Below are 13649 nucleotides of genomic sequence, written 5' to 3'. Positions count from 1 at the left end.
AAAATCCTGTATGATAATAATATTCACCAAGCCACAATGTTTTTTATCTATGATTCTAGATGGTCATAGCACACTTATAACCTTCCACAGAGGTTCACAGCATTTTCTGAGACTTTGTACATTTACCTTCTTAGACAGTGTTGTGTGTTCACACATGTTGTAAAATAACACACCTATTATAATGCAGATCATCCCCAGTTTATAAAGCCGATGTTGCTTAAAGATGTTTTGTTTACTGAAGACTTCACTACAGAACCTGGCTTATGCTATATGCACACAATAGAGGACTTACAGTCCCATAAGAGCACAAAACCAGTGAACACTTGTGTCTGTGAAGGTTTTCACTTATCAAGGTCTTATAGCAGGTAGCAGTTTGTCATATTGAGCTAGACTTGCTCTGTAATGTTAAGGATGTTTTACTACTTATCCATGCAGCTTCTTGTGTTTCTTCATGCCTCTTGCTAACTGGTTGCCTCCTGTATAAAAAAAGTGCACCACACTCTTTTTGAAAGAAAGAAAATGGACATTCTTTCAAATTATGACATGTCGGCAACAAGGTGAGTATAAAAGTTTCCTCTTTATTATTTCCAAGGAGCAAAATATTCCATGGAGCAAATATGTATATTTTGACTAAGATTCTATAGTCAAAAAAGAACCTTACTTATAGCTTGTTACATTAAAACAAATATATAGCCACACTTCAGTCTGACAAACTTCCGATAATTACCAAAATGATTGCACCTGTTTGGCATAACCGCCAGTGTGGGGGTGGACTGATGGTTGCTATAATCAAACCATAAAACAAAGAATAAGGCTGGCCATACATTATACAACTTTCATCTACAACTTTCCTTTAGATTTACCAAAACCATATAATATGAGGTCACACCGAAACATTTTCAATTTTGTATGCAATTAGGCAGGCCCTTGTACTACATAGTTGAAGGTAAATCTAAGGAAATTGAACAAGAAAATTGTATAAAGTATGGCCAATCTAACATCAATAATTGCTCACAAAGACAAAATATAAGTAAGTAGTAAAAGTAAGTAAATTCATTTCAGCTGAGAGAGCATGTAAAACCTGTTTCAAGGGAAGTGAGGTGCACATTTTGTACACAGAACAACAACACTTGAGCAACATTTCTAAACAGCAGTGGGGCTCTACAATACCATTTCTCACCTACAACTAATGCCATGTTAACATCTCTACCCCAGAGATTTGACAACAACTCACACCTTCAGCCATCTTATGGTGCTGGGATTATCTAATTAGAACAGAGTGGTTTCACAAACTTTTATATCTCTCATCATGATCTTGCTAATCAACATCTGCCCTGACACATTCCATGGTGATTAGTTTACCACTGTAGCTGCATATGCTGGGGTATGTTCATGACACCCCTTTAAATGCTGAAGAAGCTGCTTGGATGAGCAGCAAAACCTCTTCAATATATTAAAGTGATTGTAAAGGTTTGTTTTTTGTGTTAAAATTAAAATAATAAACATATCAGATTTACCTGCTCTGTGTAATGGTTTTGAACAGAGCAGACCTCATCCTCCTTTTCTGATGTCTCCTGCCGCCGATCCTGGCTCCCCCCCCTCCCCACGATTGCCCCCATAGCAAGCCTCTTGCTATGGGGACTCTCTTGCATACTTCTTCCCGAGCCCCGCTCTGCGTGTCTCTAAGACACACCACTCCCTTGTCACTGGCTCTGACTGATAGCAGTGGGAGCCAACGGGGAGCAGGAGAGTTAGTGAGGAGCAAATGAGGAGCGGGAGAGTTAAGAAAGAGTTATTAATGGATAAGTTCACCTTTCATAACATTTTACACCCATTTTAGGGTGTGACATGTAACATGTTATGAAAGGACCGGCCCCCCGCACCCCCACTTTGACTGCTAGCGGGGATCTTCTTGCTAGCTGTCACAATTAAAAAATATTTGGCTGTGTGGGGCTCCGCCCACCCAGCCCCATCACTCATTTACAATGTTCTGTGATCTTTGTGGCATCCATGATCTGCTGATCACTGGTGCAACGCTTTACAGGCTCCTGCAACAAAAAAATAATAAATGCACATTTTTTTACCTACAAAAAAATGTGCATTTGTTATTTTTATCAAAAGGTGAATTTATCCTTTACCCTTATATTTTCAGAAACAGGAAAGAATGGAAACTCTATTTCTGTATACACAATACGGCTTTATGAAATTGATTAAATTGCAGGAAATCAAGCACATGCACACAGAGAACTAGGTTGAGTCAAAAAATCTCCTTAATTTCTATATCATACCATGATGGAACGTAGTCTCAGGATCTGTGCTATAAAATTGACTTCCTTGTTTTCAGAACCATCATGGAGGTAGTGGACGATTTGTGTCACCAGGTGAATACAGGCCCTAAAGTGGGTCAATAACCCAATGTTCACCAAAGCGCCCTACAAAGGATGTTTAAATGTGTTCCGGATGGCTCCCAGGTTGTGGGCCTGAGTTACACACAAACTGCCAACAGCTGACATCAGCCAAAAAACAAAACGTGGTACAAAACTGAGTTCAAAAGTGGTTGCACAGATAAACAAAGATCAAATGTCGGACCTGGGCGTGATTCAACAGACTGATTTTGCAGAGACTTAGCTGGTTTTTATTGAGAGAGCACTGTAGTAACAACACAATCCCATCCATTAATGAAACATATCAAAACTTGAAATGCATGGGGCTACAGAAAAGCAGGGAGGTTTGAAATTGATTTATTTATGTGCCACATGCTACCAAGACTCAGCTCCTGAAGGACCTTTAATGACTTGTATGAAAACGATTGTTAAAACTTTCCCTACTCACAGTAGCTGTTTGATAGTTATCTTACTTGCCTGTTAGTGTTCCAATAACCTATGAAAGTACGCAGTCGGTTTATGACATCATTTCTCCTTTTTTTTCAGATTCCTACAGATCTAGACTTTTTCCATTTTTCAAATGAATTGTATTTAATTATTTAAGAATACAGACATACAACACAAAGATAAGTATGTATGATACTGTTCTGTGGACTACAGCAAAACTTAATAACTAGACCTTATATCATTTTGCATTTGAATGAGGTTGACTTTGATGAACATGTTTGTCTTTAGAATGGATAGAACAGTCTGCTCTGTTCCTGGGTGGTATAGTAAATGACATCACTTTAGACTGGGTTCTACCCCCCATAGTCCTGTGTGTCTGGCATATATCTCACACTGGTAAAGTCAGTATCATTAAAGCCAGGTCACCTCCATCAATAACATTTGTCATAGCCTGACAGAGTATTTACATTGAACAGGCCAGTCAGTCACAACTGTAGCTCTGCTTTGGAGAAACATTAAAATTAAATATCAGTGGATTATTCAAGAACCGTAGGGCAACTACAAGATAAACAGTTTACTTTATTCTATTAAGTAGGCCATTACAATCAGCTGGAAGTACAAGGTTTCTTTACAACTGATGTGATCCAGGTGGCATCTCAGTATATTTAAAGTCTATTTAAAACATATACAGATGGAGATTAAAGACATTATCCTTCTAGAGCACAAAGTGAATTTTTTGTTATACAGTAAAACAATTGCTTTTGTACCATGTTCGTTATTAGTTAGCATAAATATTTTGATCTTGGTAGGAGACACAAAATTGTGTAAATGTGATACCATTCAAAGGGATTTCCTTGAAAAATGGAAACCTCTGTTTGATTATGGGACTTTCTGCACTGTAACACAAAAAGGTCACTACTTCCACATCCTATGTAAAAAAGATGGCCTTCCTTTCTAGTTTTTTTTTTTATGTGAAATTAACTTTAGAGTCAGACACTGTCTCTACCCACTATTGTAATAGAACAGGAGTGCCCCTAATCTGCGTTGGTAGGTCATTTGTACTGGTCCATGGACTATGGAATGATGTGATACAGGGTACAAGTGCAGCAACAGAAACCCAGAGCAGGAGAAAATTGTCACTAAGTGAGGATAATAAAGACAATAAAGGTCCAACGACAGGCTTTAATGCTATTGCATGACAGTGTAGGGTGTTGCACTTCAAATTGATGTGCACCGACCTGCTATTATTCTGCAGATTACTTTAAAGCTGTGACCTAGCCAGGGATCTGACCCCAAACAAACACTGAACCTTAACTAAAAGGAAAGAAAAAGTATTTACATGTCGTTTTTACCTTCCAAAATATGTGGTTACACGAGTCTTCTACTTTTTAGACTGTAGGGTGAAAGGGTCCTTCTACAAGTGCCCATGCTGCTGCCTATTGGCTATCCAGTGGCCAGGTACTCCCAGGCTCCAGAAGACTGATGCAGCATGATGACATTACAATGTGGGGATGGGCACAGACTTGTCTACACTCTTGAGAAAGGCTCTATTGAGGGACATCTGATGCTGGCTTTTAGAAGGCTAAGAGCAGAATACAAAGGAGAGATGGAAAAGATATTTTAATTTTAATTGGAACACAAGTGCTATTGGAGATGTCTTGCTTCAGAAGGAGCAATGGAGAGACTGAATTGTTAGGGCACTGGAGAGATACTGGATGATGCTGATGTGCCACAGTATAAGATGTGAGTGCAAGCAGGTGGAGTGCAGTCTCCGAACTGTAGGGAGTGTTGTTTCACAGCGCGGTTATAAGAGGAAAATGGAAGATAAGAAGAACTGTGTTCCTCTGAAGCCTCTATTGTCTGATTGGATGCTGCAACCCTAGATTACCCCGGTGGCCATCTTTGGCGAGGCCAGTGTTTAAAAAAAGCACTGGCTCACTGCTTTTGGCACACATTCTGCATAGTTTATAGGTCAGGGACAGATCTTCTGCTGGTTATGGACAGTTGGATTAGCATAGGGTCCGGTTCCTGTGGAGGTGGGACAGAGAAGGGACTGTCTCTGTGCCTTGAGCAGTAGCCTATCTGAATTAGAGGCCCTATTGCTAGTCTGTCTTCCAGAAGCCTCCTCTCTCAGGTGCTGTCTGGTGTCTCACCCGGAGGAACGTAGTACAATAATGTGTCCTCCTCCTATTACTCCCCACCGACCTGACTTCATCCGTAAGCCATAGACTGCATAGATCATATGCTCACAATTATGTGACTCTAGATATTCGTTCATCTGAACAGTGATATTACTATTGACTAAATTGGATTTCTGATCCTCCATGGGAGGAAAAAAAAGGCCATATGGACTACCCCATCTAACAACAGAGTTGGCAACAGCTGGTTGTAGGATGACCATTATGTTTGATTTTTCTTCTGTTTATGTACTTTGAGAGCATGGCTGTAATTTATCTCCCTGAAGAAGCGGGCTACGACCCATGAAACCCAAAGTCAGTCACAGCGAACCACTCATCACCTGGCTGCAGTAAGGCTGATGACAAAATAATGAGAGTATTGCAATATGTCTGTTATCTATGTTTGTTGTAAAATTGTATCTCTACATGTTATGTTTACATGATTTTAAATTTTGTATAATAAAAATCTTTTTGATTTTTTATTCAATTGGTACCATGAAAGTCTTAAATTTAGCTTGTTAGGGTTTTTTTTGTGCAATTGTAACTATAAGTGTAGATGGTCAGTACTGCTACCCAGACCAGCACTAACATTGCTTCAAGATCATTGTTGGTTATCTTTAAGAATGGAACGAGTCCAGCAGTTTTTATATTGTCCCAACATTGACTAAACTCAGACATAATAAGCTCCCTTACTGTATTATGGACCTTGAGGATTTTTTTTGTGGCTAATTACATCCCCCAGTCAGATAAGTGAATATCCCTACACCAGGCACTTTGCCTATATTCAACTCTTGTTAACTCCTCTCTATTTCAAACCCCATCATTTTATCTTTATGCCAAAATCCAGGCCTAACATTTTGTATCATAATACAAACAGTAGCACACAGCAGACCCTCAATGAATTGTTCCACATCCACATGTAAGGATGTAGTAACACTGCCCAAAGATTAGTCTAGATATCAGGAGTTTGTTGTTTTTATTTCCTGTAGATTAGATGCTGTTCAAAGAGAATGCCTTGTGTACTGTCAGTACGTGCCATGAAGATGAAAATAGTTTTGTTCCAAAAGGACTTATTTCCTCTGTGATATCAATTAATCAGAATGACTTAGAACAGAACGTGATCTGTTTTCTTTTTTGCCTTTTACACAGTGATAAGTTTTCTGAATGCTCTTGTTTAATCCATTGCAGTGTGTCATTGGAGGAGCAAAGTGGAAAAAGCCACTTACTACAATGAAAAAATTCAGCAAAATTTAATGTTCTACTAGGTTAGTGTTTCAAGGCTGGGGAATTAATCAAGTGAAAGATTTTGTTTTCAGAACATGAATATCTTAACAAAATAATTTTGAAACATTAAACTAAATAAAATATGGAATTTGTGAAAGAAAGATGAATCAATAGAGAGATTATTTTGGCATTTTAGTGTGTCCATAGACCAGCAAATCGCATAGGCAATTTCTAAATTTGCCAATGCTTGAAAGGTTTAGGCCGGCCATACATGGTTCACGTCTCTGCCAGTTCCTGCTGAGTCAAGATGTGAACTGTTAATGGGCAGGCTGAATGTACCAAGTTGATCAATTGATCAACTTGAGTACAACCAACCTGCCAGATTCTCTAAAGCCCCGTACACCCGCGTCGAAAATTGTCAGGAAATTTTCGGCCAACGTCCGATCTGCCAATTTTCGGCTTGTTAGTATGATGCTTCCGACAACCAACTCCGACTTTTCGGCCGAAAAAAATCTGGTGTGCAGACTATAACATTTTTGTTGGCCGTCAACACAACGGCCGATTTTCGTGCAGTCAGTACAGATTTCGACAGGGAAAAATCTGATGAGTAAGTCTGGGCATGCTCAGTGAAGAAAAAACACAAAGAAAACAAACCAACACATGACATGACATCACTTCTGAAGTAGAATTTTGTTGGCCGAGAAAATTTGTGTGCAGTCTAGGCACATTCCAACCAACAAAACACAACTTGGACAAAAGTCGGACGATCGGTCGGCCGATAATCGTTGCGTGTGTACGAGGCTTTACAGATTCTGTTCTCTCAGAGAAGACTGATGAAAACCTGTCTTTGGCCTGCAGCAGACTGTTGACATTATCTCAGCTCAGGCAAAAGCACCAGACTGAGTGTAATGGCTGACTTTTAATATTAAGGTGATGTTGGCTGATAATTAATATTTTTGCAGCATATTATTAGTAAACAGCATTTATGTATTGACTATATATTATTTATATTGTGATGTATCAAGAATGTATTCAGACTTTATGCAGACTTGTAAAGGAGGTCAACTTTAATGTTTAGTGCTTTTAACAGCTTGGCATAGTAAATAAATATTGTTTTTTCAATAGATCTTTTTAAAATCTCAACTTATATTTTCCCGTTTAATGAAGGCTGACCATCATTAGTGTTGCTGGAAATTGAATACGTTTTATTAAGGTGATAACTTTTTGTTTATACAGTGAACATATGGACAGAGCAACCGATTGCCAGATCTGTCATCTGGATTTTTATTATGATCTCTTGGAACATTTTTGGAAAACACCATGAGTTCCCTTTTATAAGTAGTTTCTGTTCACCGTAGTACTGTAATTAGAGGAAAAGTTGGTCTATGCCAAATATAAGGCAAATGAAGAACATACCGTAGTAAATTCGTTGGAGAAATGACATGAAGAAAACAGGATATATTCTAATGTTAAGTAACATTTTGCAAACCATTAAAGCTTACTTAACAGGCAATTAAAACTCAGTAAGTGGATGTTGTTTTTAATTATCTTGATAGAAAATATACAAAAAGCTTGCCCCTGCAGCTGATGGTAGGGTTCACTATTAAAGAAGACCTGTACTGCAGAGCAGCTGAGTACCCATTTGCTCGCCATGCTCAGATACAGGAGCAGGCCTCTTTAACACCATTTCCACGACTCCCTGGGCTCACCCAGGGAGGATAAGTTTCCCAAATTTCATACCTTGGGAGCTCAAAGAGGCCACACCTAATGAGGCAAAGGTAGTGGGGAAAGTGATCTGCAGCAAGATGAGAGGCCCTCCACAGTCAGAACTAGTGTGCAAGATGTTGGGCAGAAATCTAATAACATGCAGCTTCTCCAGAAGGCTTGACTACTGTTGAGATCACTTCCTCAATTTCTACCAGAGTACTCCAGTTTCAGTGGGTATGCCCTTTGTCCTTGGATCCCTCCAGCTGTTTGCCTGTGTTACCAGAACTACCATAGACTTTACTGTGAGTGATGCTGTTCATGAGGATAATGAAAGTAGCTGAGTGTCTTTTTTTTTAACTGTTTCCTGAAGTAGTGATTCTCTATAGAGTTTTATAGAGATTATTTTCTGCAGCCACGTGTTAACCTAATTGAGCTTAAGAGGCATTGCTGTAAACATTCAACGTTTGAGCAGCTTTCATAATCTGTTTTGCATTATTCTGCAGTTTATGCATGCTCTTCGCAATATTGAGAACCTGTGTTGGACCATTGCTTTCAACTTTGCACCTGTTTAGTAAACTGCAGTTTATAGTTACTCCCTGCCTAATCATCTATCCAATTTCAATCTGTTAAGCCATCTATATCTAAAAAGGCAAGCAGAGTGCAAAGGAATAATAACCAGTATTGACTGCAGGTTCAAATAGTTTCAGCGTTACTAACCTACAGTACATGCCTTGTTTCACACATTTTCTCTAAGTAGATGTGGCTATCTTGGCCATCTGTGCCTCTGATGACTGGTGATCTATTGAATGGTGAGGGAAGAAGGATATATCCACAAAATGAATGCAGCAGAAGCCAGAAGATGATTGTATTGCAGGTCCTTGGATAAAGCTGAGAGAACAACAAGTAGCACAGTAATGTCATCACCAAATCTCATGAAACCAACAGCTGGAGGCAGCACTGCTTTAGATAATCTCACACTACAGATATACAGCTATGAAGCTTTGGGCACATGAAGACAAAAGGTACATTTTTCAGGGTAATGCTTAAGCACCATTAACATTTCTAGATGTTTTCTATAAGATAGTGAATCTTCACTTTTTGAGTTCAGGCCCACCTTAAATATCAGTCCTTGTGAACTAAATTGTAAATTATTATATAAAATCTCTTAGATTGTCTTTCAGAAAGCCTTGTCTGAGTACTCGTCATGTTAGTCCAGTTGCATTGACCGAACAGGGACAGGGGCACTCCCTAGCATACTGGGGCACAAAGTATTAGATAAGTACACCTGACATTTTTCCTTCCCAAATTCTACTTCGTAATTCACATCATACCAGACACCTTTAGGTCTATAAACTGATATAAGCTATGGATTTAAAGCTTTTGTATTTCTGTCAATTCAGACCTGAGATTTACACAGCCTTACCACATACTGCAGCTAGTCCAGTGACTTGCATTTTCTCAGCAGCAGTAAAGGAACGCAACTAGGTCACTTAACTACCTGTCTGCAGCCTGTAAATAGGCAGGGAAGAATCAAAAGTAATATGATGGGAATTCCTGACCCCGCAAGCAAATGGACAGGGATTGGAGGGGGTTACATCTTTGCATAAATATGGTTACAAGGCTATATTTAGGCACTAACAATATACACTATATTACCAAAATGATTGAGACACCTGCCTTTACACGCACATGAACTTTATTGGCATCCCAGTCTTAGTCCATAGGGTTCAATGCTGAGTTGGCCCACCCTTTGCAGCTATAACACCTTCAACTCTTCTGGGATGGCTGTCCACAAGGTTTAGGAGTGTGTCATATGGGAATGTTGACCATTCTCTCGGAAGGGCATTTGTGAGGTCATGCGCTGATGTGGATAAGAAGGCCGGGCTCATAGTCTCCACTCTAATTCACCTCAAAGGTGTTCTATCGGGTTGAGGTCAGGACTCTGTTTAGACCAGTCAAGTTCCTCCACCCCAAACTCACTTTTCCATGTCTTTATGGACCTTGCTTTGTGCACTGGTCTAAATCATTTGGTGGAGGGGGATTATGGTGCGGGGTTGTTTTTCAGGGGTTGGAGTTGGCCCCTTAGTGTCAGTAAAGGTAACTTTTAAGGCGTCATGCATACAAAGACATTTTGAACAATTTCATGCTCCCAACTTTGTCAAAACAGTTTAGGGATGGCCCCTTCCTGTTTCAATGTGACTGCACACCAGTGCAGAAACAAGGTCCATAAATACATGGATCAGCAAGTCTGGGGTGTAGGAACTTGACTGGCCTACACACAGTCCTGAGTCCTGACCTTAACCCGACAGAACACCTTTGGGATGAATTAGAGTGGAGACTGCGAGCCAGGCCTTCTCGTCTATATTAGTGACTAACCTCACAAATGCGCTTCTGTAAAATGGTCAAAAATTCCCATAGACACACTCCTAAACCTTGTGGACAGCCTTCCGAGAGGAGTTGAAGCTGTTATAGCTGCAAAGGGTGGACAAACTCAACATTGAACCCTATGAACTAAGACTGGGATGCCATTAAAGTTCATGTCTGAGTAAAGGCAGGCATCCCAATACTTTTGGTAAAATAATGTATATTTGGGCAAGCACTTTTAGTATATCACAGAAATGTGCCCCTTAACAGGTAGGATTAGGGGACCCCAGGCATGTTTCACTTGAAAAAATTAAAAAAAAATCACTGCTCTCGACTAAATGGAACTTTTAATTTATTATTTATTTTGCATCGGTACATGGTCCCCAAGGCAGTGCTCATTCCCCCATGCTATTTTTCTTAAATCCCCTTGCTTACTAGCCCAGAAAATGGGTATTTTTAATTGAACAGATTCAGCTCCCTTCAATTCAATGGGGTTCGGATTTGGCACCCAAACTTTTTTGAATTTCACCAAACAATGCTCAAATCGAACCCAGGGCAGTCTGGCTCATCCTTACCTAAGATCATTGAAGCTTGGGGGGAAAAAAGAAACAGCGGTTTCCTGAATATATGGTCCTCCCCCTGTTGCCCTTTATAGTATTGACTAGTAAAACTGCCCTTCACTGCCAATAGAATTGCTTGGAGGTGCCTCCTCTTGGGATCAGAGGCCATTTTAGGGAGTATGAACCCCAAAAAAGCTTGCTTTCAGTAGACTGTCCTTAAATTGCATGAATTAAATACATTTTTTTGTTGTTTTGGATTATGCTCCCCCTTTATATAGAGTTTCTATTTGAGCTCATGACACATCGACAATATGAACATTAAGACAGTAAAACTATGGTCATAATTGATATAGTGCATGTGACTTGTCCATATTTGAGTTTCAAATTGTTTTGGCAAAGTTTATGGGTGGTAAAAATATTTCTTTAAAGTGGAGTTCCAGCCTGAAATTTTTTTTTTAGATAAAAATACCCCCGGGACAGTCAGGGCTAGTGCATTTAAGCAACGATAGCCTCTGAACTGTCCCCGGTTTCACTTACCTTTTATAAGACATACTTACCTTGAAAATGTCTTGTCCAGCGCTGCCATCTCAGGTGTGGACAGCTGAAGAAGGAGCGTCCTCTTCTGTGTCCTCTTCGGTGACGTCGGAGTCCCAGAATGCCCTGCACCGCCCTGCTCGTCACTTCCGGGGCATGCGTGTCATCCCTGCACAGCTTCTGGGCATGCCCAGAAGCTGTTTAGCAGGGAATGACGCGCCTTCCCCGGAAGTGACGAGGGACACCGGTGCAGGCGCATTGACTCCTGGGATTGATGACGCTCATCTCCCAGGAGTCAATGCAAGCAGAAAGTGAAGGCGGCGGCCATGTCCGCAGAAGGAGGAAGAGGAAGGAAGGTAGGTATATTTTCTTTAAAAACAAGGTAAGTGAATAAAAAAAAATGAATTATCCAATTCTTTTTCAGGTAATTTAGAGCAAGCGGATGGAGAAAAGTTATTTTTGAGGGTGGAACTCCGCTTTAATAATTTAAAGTGCTTGACTTCTACTTTCCGTTAATAATAACCTTGTCGTTATTGTTTTACAACAGATATCTATCTGATACTTTCCAGTGGGTGGCTTTACAATTTAGCTCATGACGTTGTATCCAATATTCCATTCTTTTGATTTATAACCCTGAACCAGTTGTAGTGCTTAACAAATGTGCCTTGCAGCTTTGGTGTTTTCTACTGAACTTTTTTTCAGTGCATTTATAGTCAGGGTACTAGAATGATAAAAAGCATCTCAGTGCAACAAATCTATGATTTATTCGTGGGACACTACTGGGAATTCTCAAAATATATGAGAGCCTGAAACATATTTCAACCCGCCTCTACTCACTAGAGCAGAGATTCTTACATTGGAGCATGGGAACCATATGATACTAAGGCTAGTCAAGTTGACTGGTAGGGGAAGGTGGCACAAGGCAATTGTCAAATGGTAGCAGGAGGAATAAATCCAGCCTTGCTTTTCATGATGGACTATGCCGAGTCAAGAGATTCGATACCTTGTTACTACCATGGGCTAATCCACAGGCAAGATAGAATAGATGTAAACATACTATTGACCTCATTTGAAAATAAATGAAAGCACAAAACTAATATCAGAATGTCCCAGCCATGCATTTGATGAAGGATGTGACATACAAATATAAATCTGATTGATTATAGTTTGAAAATGTTCAAAGTACTTTTTTGTTGCTATTAGAGTCTATTTGCACAGTGTGTAAAGCATATGTGGAGCATCCTCCTAACATTTCAATATGTTTTAAAGATGTTTCTCATTCATCACTATAGAAATGAAGAAGTATTCATAAGGGGGTGTACATTTTGTTTGGTTTTTAAGATCGTACTTTCAGAACTGATTTGTGTCCTGACAACCCCCCACCATACCCAAAGATATATACACAGATGGGAAAAAAACACAAACTATTGAGATAGCCTTGGCTGACTGGAAACATTTAAGGGTTTCCCCTGACGTTTGAGCCTATCCAGCTGAGCAAAGTTCACTTGGGCAACATTTGTAACATTTGCATCTTATCCTAAAGTCTTGTTTTTTACAGTACATTTTTTCAATGCATTATGTTTGCAGGTCACTGCTAAATTGAGGCGTTCAGATTTGCATGTGTCAGTTTATTTAAATGGAACCTAAGGGGGATATACACTATATTACCAAAAGTATTTGAAATGCCTGGATTTATACATACATGAACTTTAATGGCATCCCAGTCTTAGACTGTAGGGTTCAATATTGAGTTGGTCCACCCTTTGCAGCTATAACAGCTTCAACTCTTCTGTGAAGGCAGTCCACAAGGTTTGAGGAGCGCATCTATGGGAATGTTTGACCATTCATCCAGAAGCGCATTTGTGAGGTCCTGATACCTGGTTTTGACCCAGCCAGGAGTTCGCCCCCCCCCTCCTCCTTACCCCGCAGCCGAGCCATTCATAGAGCACAGCGCGCTTAAGGCATGTGCAGTAGGGGACCAGCTGTGAAGCCTATAAGGCATCGGTGCCAGTTTCCCTTCATGGAGATGGCGGCAGCAGCACCAGATAGCCGACTAAAAAATCGGCTTGGGTGAGGACACCACTGGATTCCTGGACAGGTAACTGCTGACTTTTATTTTTTTCTGAAGGAGCTTGGAGCTTCTCTTTGACCACTTCTAGACCGGGCCTTTTTCTGACACTTGTTGTTTACAAGATACATTTTTTTTTTCTGGAAAATTACTTGGAACCCCCAAAAATTATATATATTTCTTT

Source organism: Pelophylax lessonae, assembly GCF_965119305.1.
Source record: "Pelophylax lessonae genome assembly, chromosome: 2".
Lineage (NCBI taxonomy): Eukaryota > Metazoa > Chordata > Amphibia > Anura > Ranidae > Pelophylax > Pelophylax lessonae.
Note: the sequence above shows the minus strand (reverse complement) of the source record.